This window comes from Oryzias latipes, chromosome 12 (assembly GCF_053564925.1).
Source record: "Oryzias latipes strain Hd-rR chromosome 12, Olatipes_Hd-rR_3.1".
Lineage (NCBI taxonomy): Eukaryota > Metazoa > Chordata > Actinopteri > Beloniformes > Adrianichthyidae > Oryzias > Oryzias latipes.
In genome coordinates, this window is record NC_136248.1 from 9251049 (window position 1) to 9273440 (window position 22392).

Sequence of the window (22392 nt, forward strand, 5' to 3'; positions counted from 1 at the left end):
CTCTGAATTTCGAATACTATTGATATACTGATTTAACTCAGAAAATAATACAATGAAACTATCCTGTGTATATATACAGGATCAGGAGAAACAAGAATACACAGCTGTTGTTTTTTTTTAATCTCCTACTGAACTGCAGACATAACCTGCAGTTATGTGCTGGATTGTTTCAGGCACCTCTTTGCACAGGCCACACATTGGATCTTGTCTGGTGTGGTAGATGTGAGCCTCTATCGCTCTGGTGCTCAGGGCTTGTTGTATTGCAATTGTGTTGTATCGCTTCAATCTCAAGTTGTGATAGGAGTTGCCGTTTGTGCTTGTTAGAACATTGAGCTACCAGTTGCTTGGCAGTTAGCCTTGATTATGGATTTTGAAGCATCCATTCACCCCACATTCTCTGCATGTATTCTCTCTGGGTGGGATTGCTTGAGTTAGGTAGCATTCCAACAGAACCTTGCCCAAGGGCCCTCACTGGGTTATGTAAATTGATGGGTATAGTAATTGCCACATTATCAATGATTGTTCATTCCACCACTGGGAATCGAACCGTGGTTTCCTGCGTGCCAGCTACCTACCAGTCACATAAATTACGTGCAAATAACATCAGCCTTTTTTAATGTAAAACAAACAAAAAATGCAATAAATAAAAAAACATAGTTTTGGATTTTAGATTTTTTTTTTGGTCAAATAATTATAAGTAATTCGTTTAATTTTTTGTTTTATTTTTTCTTTGTTTGCCGACAAAGGATGTTATGGTAGATTGTGGGCCATCAAAGATAATTAAGCCAAAAATAAATACTTAAATAAGAAAAGAAAAATTTTATATATATACATATATTTATATATATATATTATATATATACTTTTTTTTTTTTTAGATCTGTCAGTGAATTTGTCAGCCTGAAATACATCAGTTGGCTGACATCCAGAACAGTCGATCCTATGACATATATGTCACTGTGTTTAACTATGATGAACGTTCTTTCTTTTTTCTTCCAGGGCGCACAGCGGGATTTCTGCCGGCCTATATGAATATATTTATATAGTTTGATCTTTTGGAGCTTGTCACCTCAAAAGTAGCTCACACGCCAAAAAAGTGTGGGCACCCCTGTTTTGGACGCTTGAAGACATTTTGGATTTGTTTTTGATTGCATCACATTTTCACCTATTGGAATGTTTTGCTAAAAATGACTCATTGGAATAAAGAGTTATTAGAGTTTTTGGTGGATTCAGATATTCAACCTTTGAGTCAAGTTTTCAGATTTAGAATGACATGGTACCAAGATCATCTTTAAGGTTTAACTTGCACTAAATTTCTCCTAAATGCTTTTCCCAGAAGCCAGCTGTATTCAAGTTAGCAGATGAAAAAATACAAAAAGAACACGTTTCAAGTAAGATTTTATTGTCTCTACTCTTTCTCCTCTGGGAAAGATGTAAAAGTGTTTTGTGGATGCTGTGTGTTGTTCTGTGCCTGCGGGTTTTTTTTTCCCCTTTTGTCTGGCACATTTATCAATCAGGCAGAAATGGTTGCTTTCTGAAGGCTTAAGATTCCCAGAGTTCTGATAAACTGAACAAAGGAGCAAGATAACAAAATGGAATGATTAAATTGTGGCAGACTAGAGTGTATTTTAAGTCGTCACTGTCATACATAATGTGCATATATTAGTAATGTAAATTATAGGCTGCAGCAATACTGTAGTTGCTCTTAGATAGTAGTTTGTATTCACATTACCTTGGTGTAGGGATCTTATGCCATTTACATGAACTTTTAGTTTTTGCTACAGTATTGACGCAACTTCCAGAGTTTTTATTAGACCTGGTTTAGGACAAACCATCCTTAAACCCTATTGATTTTCATTACCCAATGCAAGTCTGACCTTTGTTTGGGTGCTCTTTATACCCTGTAAAACATTACTGCGAAAAATAACGTGTGTGCATGTGTAAATGAAATGTGTGTGTGTATATATATATATATATATATATATATATATATATATATATATATATATATATATATATATATATCCCTTGTACTATCTTAGATGATAGCTTAGATGATACCTTACATTGACGTGTTATCCCAACCACGACAAAGGTGTGCCCTATTTTTATTTGCTCATTTTAGACACAAAAACATGCATGAATTTTCTAGACTCCTATTACAGGGGGGGTCAAACTCAGTTGCAGAGGGAGCCTAAATCCAAAACACACTTAAGGTTGCAGCCATACAAGATAAACATTTATTGAACACACTAAAGCTAAACTTTTAAAACTTCAACTTAACTTTATCTTTTTAAGCATAAATGTGAAAACAGGAATATTATTCTGTGAAATGATGGAAATATTAACAAACAAAGCCAGGAAATATTAATAATTAGAAATAATAAATCAAATTATTCTGTTTTCTTTGCTCTTTTGTCATTTTCTTAGAGCTCAACTCCTGACATCATCACACACCAAGCATAAATGAATTTATTGCTAAAAATGATCTGTGAGAGTCTCTGGTCCTGTGTGTGTCTTTGGTCCTGGATTACTCCTAAAATATTTGCCATTGTTCTAATTTTGTGCAACACCAACATTAAAAATATTCCAAAATCCTCTATACTTTTATAAACAAATGATCTATAGTTTATTTATGGTCTAAGTGCAGCTGTTTTCCAGCCTCCATTACATTCTCTCTTTATTTATGTTACTATCACCAACTAAACAACCGTAAAAATAAATGTATATGGAAAATACAGACAAGTATTAAAAATGTCCGCAATAGTTAGTGAAGAATGACATTATTAGAATGAGCTGAGTACTTTAAGCCACCCATGATACAGGTGTTGTGCAGTGGTCTCCATGCGACGTTTCACCTCGCAACCTGCACCCACTAACCCTCCCCTTCTCCTCCTCACACACACGCGTGCCTCTTTCTCAAAGGCGGGAACGCGGATTCTCAAGTTTCAGGCTGTTCCATACTCTGCCATATTTTTCACGATAGCAGAGCTAAAGTGCATCAATTACCAATAGCAAGAACTGAATAGCCACCCCCTATTATCCAGCAGGGCTCCAGACTGCGACCACTTGGTCGCATTTTGCGACCAAAATTTGAGAGTGTGTGACTGGATGTAAAATTCAGTCGCACACTCTCAAATTTTGGTCGCAAAATGTGCTACCAGTAAATTTGCCTCCCCCACCCTCCGTATTTTTTATACATTAAACGTGGAAGACTGAAGAAGAACAGGAAGTTGGAGTTGTCCTTAACATTCAATTTAGTTTTAATTTGCCTCTCCACACACACACAGTATGATCTGTGATATTACATCTTTTAATGTAATGTATGTAGCATTTTTTTATTCAGTTGGTATTTTAAATGTTTTTAATTGATCAGTGAACTACAAAAAACCATCAGGACACATGTCCCATAATGCATTGTTTTGTAGTCTGTTGGGCAGCTTTCAGTCAGTTCAGTACTATATTTCCAGCTGTGTTCGCTCAGGTTGGGGTCTTGCTTCCGCCCCTTTCTGGTGATATTTTTGTTTTGATTGACAGGTGATGTTAGAGCAAAAACAAAAATATACGTCTCACACCAGGTGATCTGAGCAGCGTTGTGTCCATCTGGGTGATCTCAAATTATTGTGCATCTTGGCTGCACCTATTTGGTGTCGCCAACATGAATTTCCATCCTCTAATATTTATATACATTTAAGTTTTGTTTGAAACTGTGAAATGACCGAAAGGTTACTACGGTAATCACTTGTTACTAAAAACTTTTTTTTATTCTAAATTTATGGTATTTTGTTTACTATTTGTACTGTCATGACAGTGATGCTGCTGTCAGTTTACGTCGTTGTTTCATCTTCAAAAGTGTAGAATAAAATGTGACACTTAATTTGAAACAGCACATTGTAATTTCTGCATCTATTATTAAAGTATTTATTCGTAATACAGCGGAAATTAGTAGATTTGGTTAGAATGTTGATTTACGGTATGCGCCCCTAAATTTTCTGGTTGTGCCCCTAAAATTTTCAGTTGGGGGCCACAGTGCTCCTAGTGAAAAAAGTTAGTCCTGTCCAGGCCAGTACCATTGTGCCCAAGTCTTAGTTCACTATCCTCTTTCATGGTAGCGGCCACACTTGACATGTCCAAGCCTGCTACCCGTGCCCCATGCAAAGCACAACCCCAGTTTCTCGAAAACGACACTCACATAAGTTAGCACACAATCATATCTGTCTGTTTATTTTGAACACCCCCACCAGCAGCCAAACAGCATTAGCGTCACTTCTGCTCACAGCTCCCTCACTTATGGGGAGCGATTTAACACAACCGAGATTCCCCACTTCCCATGAGTCTTAAAAGCTGAAGGTGGGGCTAACCCCCAGATCGCCACAATATATTGATTTTCTATATAAGCAGTGCTATTTTTGGAGCATTCCCGTTAAATGATATTTACCCTTCCAATCATTTTTACATTCTCACTTTAACTGGGATAGTAATCTTTGTGCCTTTTGTGGAAATGATGTAAAAACTGTGGAACATCTTTTCTTTGAATGTTTTCATGTAAAAAAATTTTGGCCTTCTTTTCATAATTGGCTTGAACTCAAAAATATCATCATTAACCCTTTAAATTGGAATACAGTTAAAATTCAATTACAATTAAAGCTACAAGTAGCATTTAGCGGGCCCGAGCACGTGCGACCGCACGGCACGAGCGACCGCCCCGTAAGCAACGCCCTGCTCGAGCCATTCTCGTCGTTTTTTCTTGTCCATTCTGGAGCTCCAAGCTATTGTTAATACGACAGCAGCCTGGGGGGGGGGGGGGGGGGGGGGGCTGTAATCTGTTGCCTTAAGGGACAAAGACTTTTGCATATAGCATGAAAAAAATTCAAGCAATGATGATAATTGCTATCACTGTCCCTAAGGATGAGAACAATAGAACTCATTCAATTTCCACTACAATGTCTAGATGAGTGTCAGCTATGTCTGATAACTTGGCCAATTAGCTGGACCGGGATCTTGCAAAGTGCAGGTGGTTAACGTCCAGTGTGATGAGTCTGTGGACGGCAACAGTACAGCATAGCTTTTGGTTTCCACAAGAGAAGAACTCCTGACACATCTGCCCTAACAGACAACTACAAGAGGAGTTGAAATGTATAACACGGTGAAGGAGTTTTTGTGCAGAAAAAGGTACAATTAGAAAAGCTGGTAGCAGTGACTGCAGATGGGACTCCTGCTATGATCAATAGACAAACAGGTTTCATCACTCACTGTAAAGCTGACCCAGACTTTCCAAAATGTCTGCATTACTGCTGCGTCATTCACCAGCAGGCCTTATGTGCAGAAGTGATTGGCTCTGGATATATAATGACTCTTATTCTGAAAATCGTAAACAACCTCAGCTGCAAAGCAAAACAGCACAGGATTTTTAAGGTGCTATTGGAGGAGATGTCTGTTGAATATGGTGAATATGAACATTGTGAATCTGAACTTGCATTCTTGACTGACATTACTGGAAAACTAAACCACTTGATCTGCGAGCTGCAAGACAATGGCAAAACTATTTTTTTTTTGACCAGCCTGCCTTAGCCAGTGTTTTTCTTGTGGGGATCTTTTCTGCCAGGGCTTGTCAGCTTGGTCAGTGGATGTTGCTGCAGTTGTCTCCCTTGCTGGGACAGCTGGAGTTAAACACAGCAGCTCACGGCTCTGAAGTGGACCCCGTTGCTGTCCCAGTCTGGATGGGCACTGTGGCGATGTTCCAATGGCCAGGCTGGCTCCTGGTATAAAGAGATTCCCAAATACCATTTCCTAACCGCAGAGCCAAGGATGTGTTTACATGTTTAGGTCAAAAATGTGATGGACAGCTTCATGTTGTCTAAACATGCCACCCTGTTATTAATCCAGTTGATATGGTTCTCCATCTGTGTCTAGGTGATAGAAAAGCATTGTTTTATATTTAGAGCTCTAAGCAAACAAACAGTTGTCTATATAAAAGAGCTTTTACAATTGTGCACTTTTAGCAGGTCTCTGAGTTCATGTGACCAATGTATGGTGGATTTTCACAGACCTTGTTTAAAACTGAAGGTGAGAGAGACTTAGAGAAATGGCTTCATTGTTCTGGAGTTCTTTGTTTCATCCACAGAAGAGTAGAATTGGTGATTGATTTTGAAAAGCTGCTGAAAAAAGTATCTTTTTCAAATTGCAATTTCTAACTTGGGTTTTACATTTTGTGTTCCATTTTTTGTGCTTTAATTGGGAAGCATTTGTTATTTGTTTGGTGTTTTTAAGGTTCTGCAAATATACACATCATTTTTTAGAGACATTTGTTATCAGTTGTGTTTGTTGATTTGTAGTTTAATTTCATTGGATGTATAGATGTCGTGTGGGGGGGAGGCTCGAGAGCAGGTAGGACCCAGGCGCAGAGACGGGAGGCAAACGGGTTCAGGGCAAGTGGGTTTATTTAACTAACAAAAAGTGCTGCAGAGCAGGATGACAAAACTAAAAACAAAAACTTACTGTGGCATGGCAAGGGACATGGACGCCAGACAAGAAGACGTGATCAACATGAGCAGAAGTTAATGGACCAGCACAGGAGGAAGGCAGAGACAAGACTTATATACAGACAGGGCAGACAAGACACAGGTGAACACGATTAGGGCAGATGGGGACCAAAGGAAGTAAAACTCAAGAAACATGACAAGACAGGAAACCTTTCAAAATAAAACAGGAAACAGAACCAAACAAGACAGAACAAGAACTAAAGCGAAAAAAAAAGACAACAAACTGAAACCATGACAATAGAAAGGAAAAGAAGTTCAAACATTGATTATAAAAAAGGATATAAGAGATAAAAAAAAAAGAAAAAGGAAAAGAAAAAAGATAAAATATTGATTTAATTGCATTTTGAATGAATAAAAAACAATGATTAATAGAATCAGAAATCAGAAAAAGTTTTATTGCCAGGTTCAGTAGAGCGCACTTTACAAAACGAGGAATTTGACTTGGTGTATAGTGCAATTAAGAATAAGTTAAAAATTAAGTTAACAACAACAACACACTATATACAGTAGAGTAAGGTGAATTAAAGTGGGAGCACAGATGGGCTGGGATGGTGGGGCCTGTAAGTGGCACCGACAGTCCTTTGGTGGGCGGGGGGGGGGGGGGGGGGGGAGAGGGGGGGTCACCTGGGGGAGTTGGGGTACTGTTCAGCAGGCTGACTGCAGTGGGGAAGAAGCTGTTCTTGTGGCGCGAGGTCCTGGTCCTGATGGACCGGAGCCTCTTGCCAGGAGGGAGGGGCCGAAAGAGATTATGTCCTGGATGAGAGGGGTTGGCTACAATCCTGGCTGCCCGCCTCCAGGTCCTGGAGATGTGCAGCTCCTGGAGAGACGGGAGGTGGCAGCCGATCACCTTCTCTGCTGAGTGGATGACGCGTTGCAGCTTGGCCTTGTCTCTGGCCGTGGCCGCAGCGAACCAGACTGTGATGGAGGACGTGAGGGTGGATTCGATGATGGCGGTGTAAAAGTCTACCAACATCTTTTCAGGGAGGTGAAACTTCTTCAGCTGCCTCAGGAAGTACATCCTCTGCTGGACCTTCTTAGTGATGGAGCTGATGTTCTGCTCCCACTTGAGGTCCTGGCTGATGATGGTTCCCAGGAAGCAGAAGGACTCCACAGAGGTCACCGGGGAGTCACAGAGGATGACAGGGGGGAGGGGGGCTGGGGCCTTCCTGAAGTCCACTGTCATCTCCACTGTCTTCAGAGCATTAAGCTCCAGGTTGTTAGCGCTGCACTATGACACCAGCCTGGCTATTTCACTCCTGTAGGCCGACTCATCTCCGTCAGAGATGAGGCCGATGAGTGTGGTGTCGTCAGCAAACTTCAGGAGTTTGACAGACAGGTGACCAGCTGTGCAGCTGTTTGTGTACAGGGAGAGTAACAGGGGTGAAAGGACACAGCCCTGGGGGGATCCGGTGCTTGTGGTCCGAGTATCTGAGACGAGCTTCCCCAGCCTCACATACTGCTGTCTGTCCGTCAGGAAGTCTGTGATCCACCTGCAGGTGGAGTCAGGCACATTCATCTTGGAGAGTTTTTAATACTAAGTCTAGACAGATTTAACACAGGTTTTTGGATGAAAAAGGATTTTTTATAAATCATCTGTTACACTTTTAAGTCTGAAAAAAATATGGAAGGCAGCAAACACAGATCCCTACCGTTTTTAATTTTTTTGTGCTGATATTTGAAAGATAAGTTATGCAAAAAAATAGGTGTTTGCAGTTTTGCCTAAAAAGACGTTTTCGGACCTTTTTGGATCAAATGTTGTCTAAAAGTTCACCTGTAACTTCAATCATTCTGAATTTTTTTAGGAAAACTAAACCACTTCAACTGTGATCTGCAAGGCAATGGTAAAACTATATTTTTTATGGAACAGCCTGCAGTGTTTCTTGTGGGGATCTTTTCTGCCAGGGCTTGCCGGCTTGGTCGGTGGTTGTTGCTGTTACCAATCCAGTTGATATGGTTCTCCATCTGTGTCTAAGTGATATAATCAGAATCAGAATCGTTTATTGTCATTGTACATGGGGATACAATGAAATTGCAGCAGCCTTGGAGTGAAGGAGTTACATAAAATAAAAATAAAAATAGAATAGAAAAAGAAATACTGTATTTACAACTCTTAACAAAAAATGAACAATATGGACAGAAACTGTTAAATATTAAATATTTGTGAATAAAATAGAATGGAATTACATGAGTTGCTGTGAGCACAGCTTAATAAATATCAAGTTATTGCACAGTGACCCGGTTAGACAGTCAGGATATTGCACGCATTGTAGTAAAATTAGAGTGAGGTGTGGTTGGTGGACGTATGTGCATTCCGTATGATAATTGCCTGTGGAAAAAAGCTGTTTCTTAGTCTGTTTGTCCTGGTTCTGATGGACCTGTACCTCCTTCCAGAGGGCAGCAGTTCAAACAGAGGGAAAGCAGAATGGGTGGAGTTAGTGGTGATGCTAGTCACTCTGCTGAGGCAGCGAGACTGGTAAATGTCCTTCAGTGAGGGGAGGGGGCAGCCGATGATCCTCTGCGCTGTCTTTACCACTCTCTGGAGACTCTGCCGTTCTGCTTCAGTGCAGTGGGAAAACCACACTGTGATGCCATAGGACAGAATGCTCTCAATGGTTGAGCGGTAGAACGTTACCAGCAGCTCCTGGCTGACGTCGTTCCTCCTAAGTTTTCTCAGGAAGTGCAGGCGATGCTGGGCCTTCCTGATGACAGTCATGGTGTTGTTAGACCATGTGAGGTCAGCAGAGATGGTGGTGCCCAGGAGGGTGAAGCTGTGGACCCTCTCCACACAGTTTCCATCGATGTAGAGTGGGGGTGGATCTGTTCTGTTTTTTCTGAAGTCCAGGATGATCTCCTTGGTCTTGGTGGTGTTCAGGATGAGGTTATTAGCCTGACACCACCTTGAGAGTTTCAGGACTTCGTCTCTGTAGGCCGTCTCGTCGTCCCCAGAGATCAGCCCCACCACAGTAGTGTCGTCTGCAAACTTCACCACGGTGTTGCTGGTGTGGGCTGGTCTGCAGTCTGCTGTGTACAGTGTATACAGCAGAGGACTCAGCACACATCCCTGTGTGGAGCCTGTGCTCAGCGTCCGGGTGGAGGAGAGGTGGGGGTCAAGTTTGACTGTCTGTGGTCTGTTTGTCAGGAAGTCCTTGATCCACGAGCAGGTGAGTGGGTGGAGTCCTAGTTCAGACAGTTTGTTGACCAGAATGTCAGGAATGATTGTGTTAAAGGCTGAGCTATAGTCCACAAAGAGCATCCTGGCGTAGGTGTCTCTGTGTTCCAGGTGGCTCAGCGCAGTGTGGAGGGTGATGGAAATGGCATCATCCGTTGATCTGTTTGCTTTGTAAGCAAACTGGTGGGGGACGAAGATTGGAGGGAGGGAGTCTTTGATGTGTCCCAGGAGCAGCCGCTCCAGACACTTTGTGATGACAGCAGTGAGTGCAACTGGGCGGAAGTCCGTGAGGAAGGCTGTGGATGAGGACTTTTTGGGTATCGGGATGATAGTGGATGACTTCAGGCAAGCAGGGATGAAAGCCTGAGCTAGCGACAGGTTGAAGATTTTTGTGAAGACCTGGGAGAGTTGATCGGCGCAGGCCCGCAGAACCTTTCCGGGAACTCCATCAGGTCCCGCCGCTTTCCTGGGGTTTACCCTGCTGAACATCCGTGCCATCCGTGCCACGTCCATAAAGGCATTGTTTTTATATTTAGAGCTTTAAGCAACCAAACAGTTGTCTATATAAAAGAGCTTTTACAATTGTGCACTTTTAGCAGGCTGAAAAAATTATCTTTTTAAAATTGCCATTTCAAATTTGGGTTTTAAATTTTGTGTTCCATTTTTCTGTGCTTGTATTGGAAGGATTTGTTATTATTTTGTTTAAAAGTGCTACATATTGTATATACACATAATTTATTTAGAGAAATTTGCTATACGTTGTGTTTTTTGGTTTTGTAGTTTAATTTCATTGGATTTATATTAAGGAAAAGAAGTTGCAGCATTGATTAAAAAAGGATAAAAGAGACATTTACTGTCTAAGTCTTATGTTACATCTGTAGAACTGTACTGAGAGTTGGGTTTTGTTTTGGAGCACATTCATATGTCTTGTTTGTAAAAAAAAAAGATAAAATATTAGGTTAATTGCATTTTACATGACTAGAAAAGCAATGATTATTCATAAAAATCTATGAAAGACATACAAAACAAATGAAAAAGCAGTCTGCCCTCCCTCTTGTGTCTAAACTCTTGTCACCTCACTTCTGGGTTAGTTAGCATATGAACTGGCAGCTGGTGTGTGTGTGTGGGGGGGGGGGGGGGTGAAATTTGACTCCAGCAACAGGGATGATTGAGGAGCAGGCTGCAGCATGAGGAAAAGACTTAAGCATGTAAGAGGAAATGACATCCTACAGTTGACCAGTTCATTTTATATCTGTAAAGAATATTCAAGAAGCATTTAGACATGTTCAGCTATATGCGTGTGAAACTTGGTGTGGATATTTGAAGCATAAGTAATTTTAAAACACACTTGTTTGGAGTCCAGACGGAAAAAGCACAGGTTTTGGGATGAATCAGGATTTTTTTAAAATCATCTGTTTCACCTGGACTTCTGAAAAAAATATGGAAGGCAGCAAACACAGATCCCTACATTTAAAAAAATAAATGGTGTTGATATATGATGATTAAGTTATGAAAAAAAATAGGTGTTTGTAGTTTTGCCTAAAAAGACGTTTTCGGACCTTTTTGGATGTAATGCTCTCTAAGATGTCACCTGTAACTTCAATCATTCTGAATTTTTTTAGGAAGCAGTAGCACATAAATGCCTATGAAAGTTGAATTCTTGGTGCTGATAACCTAAACAGAATTTATGCTAAAAATCTTTGTTCAGTCCAAAATTTCATTAAAAAAATCAAGTGAAGTTTCTCGTAGACCCTATAGTGTTACATATCAAAGCTGGAGGTTATTAAAGGCATCTAATTCTGAAATCTCAGCTTCCTGAGACAAACGGCTGATTTATAATAAATTTCTATTATTTGGGTGCACATAATCGACCACTTCCTGTTACGCAGGCACCGTCAGGTGTACACCCATGAAACTTTACATGATGAGAGAGGACCCTTCTGAGTATCTCCAGTTTTAATTTCATGCACATCGGACAAAGCAAAGAGAAAATACAGGGCAGAATGTGCCCAATGCAATAACTAGGTGGCGCTATAGAGCTCGTCCAAGATTGTCATATCCATGGGTTCAGAATAGAAGCTTCATCATATCCATTGAATTTCAGTGAGATTGGACAAGGAATGTGCACGTGAGAGCAACTTTTGTGTGCATAGCGAGATGCCCAACTTTGCCGCTCTGTCACGACCACACCCCCGCATTGAAAGTTATGGTTTTTTGTCAGAGTAAACTTCAATGGCTTTTCAACAGGTGGACGTCATTTTCAGGTGTGTCGGCTCATCCTACTCGGAGTAGTGATGCTCCAAGTAAAACATGTAATTTCCTCTTGCCAGCAGGTGGCGCTACACTTTTTCCAGATTTTTTCACTGCAGATGTGTTCAGAGTCAGACTACAATCATGCACATCAATTTTGGATCAGATTGGATTATGCATGGCTGAGTAATGGCCATTTTTCTTTTCATGGCGTGTTTTCGAAACGACCTCCAATTTTGACGCGCCGCCATGGTCACAAACATCCATAAAAACTTAAAAGCTTTGCAATTTAACATCGGACATGTGTCTAGTTTACAAAACCAAAGTTTGGAGTCATTACTCTCAAATCTCTAGGAGGAGTTCGTTCTAGAGCGAGGCCTGCAAATGACCAAAATACAGCAAAAATGACATATTGTCATCAAAATATCAGACTTCCTGTGCGACTGACAGCTTGGTCCCAAGAGACTTTTTTGTAGGTTTCTATCCGATGAACATGCCCTGTTAAAATCAGGTTTGTACTATAAAGCATATGGAGGTGCTCGCGAAAACAAATTTTGCAGGTGGCGCTATCGAGCCATTTTTGTTTACCTATGCCGTTCTCCTATAAAATATGAAATTTTTCGCGACTCCTGATGTGTATACAAAATTTGGTGAGTTTTGGGGTATGTTAAAGGCCTCAAAAAGGCGACGGAAAAGTCGGAAGAATAATAATAATAATTAAAGCTACAAGTAGCATTTAGCGGGCCCGAGCACGTGCCACCGCCTGGCACGAGCGACCGCCCCGTGAGCAACGCCCTGCTCGAGCCATTCTCATTGTTTTTTCTTGTCCATTCTGGAGCTCCAAGCTAATGTTAATATGACAGCAGCCTGTGGGGGGGGGGGGGGGGTAGACTGCAATCTGTTGCCTTAAAGGACAAAGACTTAAGCATATAGCATGAAAAAAATTCTTAAATCTAAGCCTCGTTTAGACATGCTCATTTTCTCATCAAGTAGAAGAAGGTTTTATCAGATTAAGAAACAAGCAATGATAATTCCTATCACTGTCCCTAAGGATGAGAACAATAGAACTCATTCAATTTCCACTACAATGTCTAGATGAGTGTCAGCTATGTCTGATAACTTGGCGAATTAGCTGGACCGGGATCTTGCAAAGTGCAGGTGGTTAACGTCCAGTGTGATGAGTCTGTGGACGGCAACAGTACAGCATAGCTTTTGGTTTCCACAAGAGAAGAACTCCTGACACATCTGCCCTAACAGACAACTACAAGAGGAGTTGAAATGTATAACATGGTGAAGGAGTTTTTGTGCAGAAAAAGGTACCATTAGAAAAGCTAGTAGCCATACCTTCAGACGGGGCTCCTGCTATGATTGACCGACAAACAGGTTTCATCACTCACTGTAAAGCTGACCCAGACTTTCCAAAATGTCTGCATTACTGCTGCGTCATTCACCAGTAGGCCTTATGTGCAGAAGTGATTGGCTCTGGACACATAATGACTCCTATTGTGAAAATCATAAAAAACCTCAGCTGCAAATCAAAACAGAACAGGATTTTTAAGGTGCTATTGGTGGAGATATCTGCTGAATATGGTGAATATGAATATGGTGAATCTGAACTTGTATTCTTGACTGACATTACTGGAAAACTAAACCACTTGATCTGCGAGCTGCAAGACATTGGCAAAACTATTTTTTTTTATTGACCAGCCTGCCTGAGCCAGTGTTTTTCTTGTGGGGATCTTTTCTGCCAGGGCTTGCCAGCTTGGTCAGTGGATGTTGCTGCAGTTGTCTCCCTTGCTGGGACAGCTGGAGTTAAACATAGCAGCCTCACGGCTGTGAAGTGGACCCCGTTGCTTTCCCAGTCTGGATGGGCACTGTGGTGATGTTCCAATGTTCATGCTGGCTCCTGGTATGAAGAGATTCCCAAGTACCATTTCCTAACCGCAGGGCCAAGGATGTGTTTACATGTTTAGGTCAAAAATGTGATGAACAGCTTCATGTTGTCTATTGATGTAAGTTTAAACCTAAACATGCCACCCTGTTACTAATCCAGTTGATGTGGTTCTCCATCTGTGTCTAGGTGATAGAAAAGCATTTTTTTATATTTAGAGCTCTAAGCAAACAAACAGTTGTCTATATAAAAGAGCTTTTACAATTGTGCACTTTTAGCAGGTCTCCGAATACATGTGACCAATGTATAATGGATTTTCACAGACTTTGTTTAAAACTGAAGGTGACAGAGACTTTGGAGAAGTGGCTACATTGTTCTGGACTTCTTTGTTTCATCCACAGAATAGTAAAATATGTGATTGATTTTGAAAAGCTGCTGAAAAATGTATCTTTTTAAAATTGCAATTTCTAATTTGGGTTTTACATTTTGTGTTCCATTTTTTGTGATTTTATTAGAAAGATTTGTTATTTCTTTGGTGTTTAAAGGTGGTGCATATTGTATATATGCAATCTTCTTAGAGACATTTGCTATATGTTGTGTTTGTTGTCGTTGTAGTTTAATTTCATTGGATGTATAGAAAGGAAATGAAAAGAAGTTGCAGCATTGATTAAAAAAGCATAAAAGAGACATTTACTGTCTGATGTTACATCTGTAGGAGTGTACTGAGGCTGGGTTTTGTTTTGGAGCACATTCATATGTTTTGTTTGTAAAAAAAAAAAAAAGATAAAATATAAAGTTAATTGTATTTTGGATGAATAAAAAAGCAATGATTAGTGCTAAGGATGTATAAAAGACAAACAAAAAAAAGGAAAATGCTGTATTTTAGTGTTGAACTAGGCTTTCTAACTGTTCTACTTTCTGTCTGCCACTCCTGGCTAATTTACATGTGAGCACACAGCCGGGGGGGGGGGGGGGGGGCTAACTCCACTCCTGCAGTAGGGGAGATTGATGAAAAGCTTGAGGATGTAAGATTGAATAAATAAAATCCTAGAGTTGACCAGTTCATTTTATAAATGTAAATAATTTTTATGTTGGTACTGATAAACTAAACAGAAGTTACAATAAAAATATTTGCTTAAGTCAAAATGTCCAAAAATTTGCTTTCAGCACAATAGGGTGATTAAGGTGGTTAAATGTTTCTCGTACGTATAGTGCTGCTTCTCAAACGTGGGGCTTTGTAAGACGCATCTAATTCTGAAATCTCAGCTTCCTGAGACAAACGGCTGATTTCCTATCAAGCTTTTTCTATGACTGCAACACAATCGACCACTTCCTGTTTGGCAGTGCCTTACGCAGGCACCGTCAGATGTGCAGCCATGAAACTTTAGATGATGAGAGAGGACCCTTCTGAGTAACTCCAGTTTTAATTTCATGCACATCAGACAAAGCGCAGAGAAAATACAGGGCAGAACGTGCCCTATGCAATAACTAGGTGGCGCTATAGAGCTCGTCCAAAGTTGTCATATCCATGGGTTCAGAATGGAAGCTTCATCATATCCGTTGAAATTCAGTAAGATTGGACAAGGAATGTGCACGTGAGAGCAACATTTGTGCATGGCGAGACGCCCAACTTTGCCGCTCTGTCACGACCACACCCCTGCGTTGAAAGATATGGTTTTTTGTCAGAGTAAACTTCAATTGCTTTTCAACAGGTGGACGTCATTTTGAAGTGTGTTTGCTCATCCTACTTGGAGCAGTGATGCTCCAAGTAAAACATGTCATTTCCTGTTGCCAACAGGTGGCGCTACACCTGTTTCGGATATTTCCACTGCAGATGTGTTCAGAGTCAGACTACAATCATGCACAACAAATTTGGATCAGATTAGAATATTTATGGCTGAGTAATGGCCATTTTTCTTTTCATGGCGTGATTTCGAAATGACCTCAAATTTTGACGCGCCGCCACGGTCACAAACAACCGTAAAAACTTTAAAGCTTCGCAATTTAAGATCGGACATGTGTTTAGTTTACAAAACCAAAGTTTGGAGTCATTATTCACAAATCTCTAGGAGGAGTTCGTTCTAAAAGGAGGCCTGCAAATGACCAAAATACAGCAAAAATGACATATTGACATTAATATAGCAGACTTCCTGTGCAACTGACAGCTTGGTACCAGGAGACTTTTTTGTAGGTCTCCATCTGATGAACATGTCCTGTAAAAATCAAGCTTGTATGTTAAAGAACATGGCGGGGCTCTCAAAAACAAACATGGTAGGTGGCGCTATTGAGCCGTTTTTCTTCACCCATGCAAGTGCTGTATATCTAAGTTGGAAATATGTAAGAGGCATCTCATTCTGAAATCTCAGCCTTGTGATACAAACGGCTGATTTTTTATGAATTTTTAATTATCTGACTGCAACGCAATCAACCACTTCCTGTTTGGTGGTGGCTTGCGAAAGCACTGTCAGGTGTACACCCATGAAACTTTAGACGATGAGAGAAGACCCTTGTGAGTATCTCCTGTTGTAATTTTATGAATGTCGGACAAAGCACAGAGAAAAGATAGGTCAGAATGTGACATAAAATGTATTTGTCAATATCTAGGTGGCGCTATGGAGCTCGTCCAAGATTGTCATATCCATGGGTTCAAAATGGAAGCTTCATCATATCCGTTGAAATTCAGTAAGATTGGACAAGGAATGTGCACGTGAGAGCAACATTTGTGCATGGCGAGACGCCCAACTTCACCGCTCTGTCACGACCACACCCCCGCATTGAAAGTTATGGCTTTTTATCAGAGTAAACTTCAATGGCTTTTCAACAGGTGGACATCATTTTGAGGTGTGTCGGCTCATCCTACTTGGAGCAGTGATGCTCCAAGTAAAACATGTCATTTCCTTTTGCCAGCAGGTGGCGCTACACCTGTTCTGGATTTTTCCACTTCTGATGTGGTCAGGGTCAGACTACAATCATGCACATAAATTTTGGATCAGATTGGATTTTGCATGGCTGAGTAATGGCCATTTTTCTTTTCATGGCGTGTTTTCAATATGACCTCCATTTTTGACGCGCCGCCACGGTCACAAACAACCGTAAAAACTTAAAAGCTTCACAATTTAACATCGGACATGTGTCTAGTTTACAAAACCAAAGTTTGGAGTCATTACTCCAAAATCTCTAGGAGGAGTTCGATCTAGAGCGAGGCCTGCAAATGTCCAAAATGAAGCAAAAATGACATATTGACCTCAAAATATCAGACTTCCTGTGCGAGTGACAGGTGGGTCCTTTCAGACTTTTTTGTAGGTCTCCATCTGAAGAACATGCCCTGTAAAAATCAAGCTTGTACGTTGAAGCCTATGCGGGGCGTCAGGACAAAAGTCACTGTAGGTGGCGCTATCGAGCCGTTTTTGTGCGCCCATGCCAATCTCCTATAAAATACGAAATTTTTCGCGACTCTTGATTTGTGTGCCAAATTTGGTGAGTTTTGGGGTATGTTAAAGGCCTCAAAAAGGCGACTCTTCCGGTAGAATAATAATAATAATAATAATTAAAGCTACAAGTAGCATTTAGCGGGCCCGAGCACGTGCGACCGCATGGCACGAGCGACCGCCCCGTGAGCAACGCCCTGCTCGAGCCATTCTCGTCGTTTTTTCTTGTCCATTCTGGAGCTCCAAGCTATTGTTAATACGACAGCAGCCTGGGGGGGGGGGGGGGGTATCTGTTGCCTTAAGGGACAAAGACTTTTGCATATAGCATGAAAAAAATTCAAGCAATGATGATAATTGCTATCACTGTCCCTAAGGATGAGAACAATAGAACTCATTCAATTTCCACTACAATGTCTAGATGAGTGTCAGCTATGTCTGATAACTTGGCCAATTAGCTGGACCGGGATCTTGCAAAGTGCAGGTGGTTAACGTCCAGTGTGATGAGTCTGTGGACGGCAACAGTACAGCATAGCTTTTGGTTTCCACAAGAGAAGAACTCCTGACACATCTGCCCTAACAGACAACTACAAGAGGAGTTGAAATGTATAACGCGGTGAAGGAGTTTTTGTGCAGAAAAAGGTACAATTAGAAAAGCTGGTAGCAGTGACTGCAGATGGGACTCCTGCTATGATCAATAGACAAACAGGTTTCATCACTCACTGTAAAGCTGACCCAGACTTTCCAAAATGTCTGCATTACTGCTGCGTCATTCACCAGCAGGCCTTATGTGCAGAAGTGATTGGCTCTGGACATATAATGACTCTTATTCTGAAAATCGTAAACAACCTCAGCTGCAAAGCAAAACAGCACAGGATTTTTAAGGTGCTATTGGAGGAGATGTCTGTTGAATATGGTGAATATGAACATTGTGAATCTGAACTTGCATTCTTGACTGACATTACTGGAAAACTAAACCACTTGATCTGCGAGCTGCAAGACAATGGCAAAACTATTTTTTTTTTGACCAGCCTGCCTGAGCCAGTGTTTTTTTTGTGGGGATCTTTTCTGCCAGGGCTTGCCAGCTTGGTCAGTGGATGTTGCTGCAGTTGTCTCCCTTGCTGGGACAGCTGGAGTTAAACACAGCAGCTCACGGCTCTGAAGTGGACCCCGTTGCTGTCCCAGTCTGGATGGGCACTGTGGCGATGTTCCAATGGCCAGGCTGGCTCCTGGTATAAAGAGATTCCCAAATACCATTTCCTAACCGCAGAGCCAAGGATGTGTTTACATGTTTAGGTCAAAAATGTGATGGACAGCTTCATGTTGTCTAAACATGCCACCCTGTTATTAATCCAGTTGATATGGTTCTCCATCTGTGTCTAGGTGATAGAAAAGCATTTTTTTTATATTTAGAGCTCTAAGCAAACAAACAGTTGTCTATATAAAAGAGCTTTTACAATTGTGCACTTTTAGCAGGTCTCTGAGTTCATGTGACCAATGTATGGTGGATTTTCACAGACCTTGTTTAAAACTGAAGGTGAGAGAGACTTAGAGAAATGGCTTCATTGTTCTGGAGTTCTTTGTTTCATCCACAGAAGAGTAGAATTGGTGATTGATTTTGAAAAGCTGCTGAAAAAAGTATCTTTTTCAAATTGCAATTTCTAACTTGGGTTTTACATTTTGTGTTCCATTTTTTGTGCTTTAATTGGGAAGCATTTGTTATTTGTTTGGTGTTTTTAAGGTTCTGCAAATATACACATCATTTTTTAGAGACATTTGTTATCAGTTGTGTTTGTTGATTTGTAGTTTAATTTCATTGGATGTATAGATGTCGTGTGGGGGGGAGGCTCGAGAGCAGGTAGGACCCAGGCGCAGAGACGGGAGGCAAACGGGTTCAGGGCAAGTGGGTTTATTTAACTAACAAAAAGTGCTGCAGAGCAGGATGACAAAACTAAAAACAAAAACTTACTGTGGCATGGCAAGGGACATGGACGCCAGACAAGAAGACGTGATCAACATGAGCAGAAGTTAATGGACCAGCACAGGAGGAAGGCAGAGACAAGACTTATATACAGACAGGGCAGACAAGACACAGGTGAACACGATTAGGGCAGATGGGGACCAAAGGAAGTAAAACTCAAGAAACATGACAAGACAGGAAACCTTTCAAAATAAAACAGGAAACAGAACCAAACAAGACAGAACAAGAACTAAAGCGAAAAAAAAAGACAACAAACTGAAACCATGACAATAGAAAGGAAAAGAAGTTCAAACATTGATTATAAAAAAGGATATAAGAGATAAAAAAAAAAGAAAAAGGAAAAGAAAAAAGATAAAATATTGATTTAATTGCATTTTGAATGAATAAAAAACAATGATTAATAGAATCAGAAATCAGAAAAAGTTTTATTGCCAGGTTCAGTAGAGCGCACTTTACAAAACGAGGAATTTGACTTGGTGTATAGTGCAATTAAGAATAAGTTAAAAATTAAGTTAACAACAACAACACACTATATACAGTAGAGTAAGGTGAATTAAAGTGGGAGCACAGATGGGCTGGGATGGTGGGGCCTGTAAGTGGCACCGACAGTCCTTTGGTTGGCGGGGGGGAGGGGGGGTCACCTGGGGGAGTTGGGGTTCTGTTCAGCAGGCTGGCTGCAGTGGGGAAGAAGCTGTTCTTGTGGCGCGAGGTCCTGGTCCTTATGGACCGGAGCCTCTTGCCAGAAGGGAGGGGCCGAAAGAGATTATGTCCTGGATGAGAGGGGTTGGCTACAATCCTGGCTGCCCGCCTCCAGGTCCTGGAGATGTGCAGCTCCTGGAGAGACGGGAGGTGGCAGCCGATCACCTTCTCTGCTGAGTGGATGACGCGTTGCAGCTTGGCCTTGTCTCTGGCCGTGGCCGCAGCGAACCAGACTGTGATGGAGGACGTGAGGGTGGATTCGATGATGGCGGTGTAAAAGTCTACCAGCATCTTTTCAGGGAGGTGAAACTTCTTCAGCTGCCTCAGGAAGTACATCCTCTGCTGGACCTTCTTAGTGATGGAGCTGATGTTCTGCTCCCACTTGAGGTCCTGGCTGATGATGGTTCCCAGGAAGCAGAAGGACTCCACAGAGGTCACCGGGGAGTCACAGAGGATGACAGGGGGGAGGGGGGCTGGGGCCTTCCTGAAGTCCACTGTCATCTCCACTGTCTTCAGAGCATTAAGCTCCAGGTTGTTAGCGCTGCACTATGACACCAGCCTGGCTATTTCACTCCTGTAGGCCGACTCATCTCCGTCAGAGATGAGGCCGATGAGTGTGGTGTCGTCAGCAAACTTCAGGAGTTTGACAGACAGGTGACCAGCTGTGCAGCTGTTTGTGTACAGGGAGAGTAACAGGGGTGAAAGGACACAGCCCTGGGGGGATCCGGTGCTTGTGGTCCGAGTATCTGAGACGAGCTTCCCCAGCCTCACATACTGCTGTCTGTCCGTCATGAAGTCTGTGATCCACCTGCAGGTGGAGTCAGGCACATTCATCTTGGAGAGTTTTTAATACTAAGTCTAGACAGATTTAACACAGGTTTTTGGATGAAAAAGGATTTTTTATAAATCATCTGTTACACTTTTAAGTCTGAAAAAAATATGGAAGGCAGCAAACACAGATCCCTACCGTTTTTAATTTTTTTGTGCTGATATTTGAAAGATAAGTTATGCAAAAAAATAGGTGTTTGCAGTTTTGCCTAAAAAGACGTTTTCGGACCTTTTTGGATGAAATGATGTCTAAAAGTTCACCTGTAACTTCAATCATTCTGAATTTTTTTAGGAAAACTAAACCACTTCAACTGTGATCTGCAAGGCAATGGTAAAACTATATTTTTTATGGAACAGCCTGCAGTGTTTCTTGTGGGGATCTTTTCTGCCAGGGCTTGCCGGCTTGGTCGGTGGTTGTTGCTGTTACCAATCCAGTTGATATGGTTCTCCATCTGTGTCTAAGTGATATAATCAGAATCAGAATCGTTTATTGTCATTGTACATGGGGATACAATGAAATTGCAGCAGCCTTGGAGTGAAGGAGTTACATAAAATAAAAATAAAAATAGAATAGAAAAAGAAATACTGTATTTACAACTCTTAACAAAAAATGAACAATATGGACAGAAACTGTTAAATATTAAATATTTGTGAATAAAATAGAATGGAATTACATGAGTTGCTGTGAGCACAGCTTAATAAATATCAAGTTATTGCACAGTGACCCGGTTAGACAGTCAGGATATTGCACGCATTGTAGTAAAATTAGAGTGAGGTGTGGTTGGTGGACGTATGTGCATTCCGTATGATAATTGCCTGTGGAAAAAAGCTGTTTCTTAGTCTGTTTGTCCTGGTTCTGATGGACCTGTACCTCCTTCCAGAGGGCAGCAGTTCAAACAGAGGGAAAGCAGAATGGGTGGAGTTAGTGGTGATGCTAGTCACTCTGCTGAGGCAGCGAGACTGGTAAATGTACTTCAGTGAGGGGAGGGGGCAGCCGATGATCCTCTGCGCTGTCTTTACCACTCTCTGGAGACTCTGCCGTTCTGCTTCAGTGCAGTGGGAAAACCACACTGTGATGCCATAGGACAGAATGCTCTCAATGGTTGAGCGGTAGAACGTTACCAGCAGCTCCTGGCTGACGTCGTTCCTCCTAAGTTTTCTCAGGAAGTGCAGGCGTTGCTGGGCCTTCCTGATGACAGTCATGGTGTTGTTAGACCATGTGAGGTCAGCAGAGATGGTGGTGCCCAGGAGGGTGAAGCTGTGGACCCTCTCCACACAGTTTCCATCGATGTAGAGTGGGGGTGGATCTGTTCTGTTTTTTCTGAAGTCCAGGATGATCTCCTTGGTCTTGGTGGTGTTCAGGATGAGGTTATTAGCCTGACACCACCTTGAGAGTTTCAGGACTTCGTCTCTGTAGGCCGTCTCGTCGTCCCCAGAGATCAGCCCCACCACAGTAGTGTCGTCTGCAAACTTCACCACGGTGTTGCTGGTGTGGGCTGGTCTGCAGTCTGCTGTGTACAGTGTATACAGCAGAGGACTCAGCACACATCCCTGTGTGGAGCCTGTGCTCAGCGTCCGGGTGGAGGAGAGGTGGGGGTCAAGTTTGA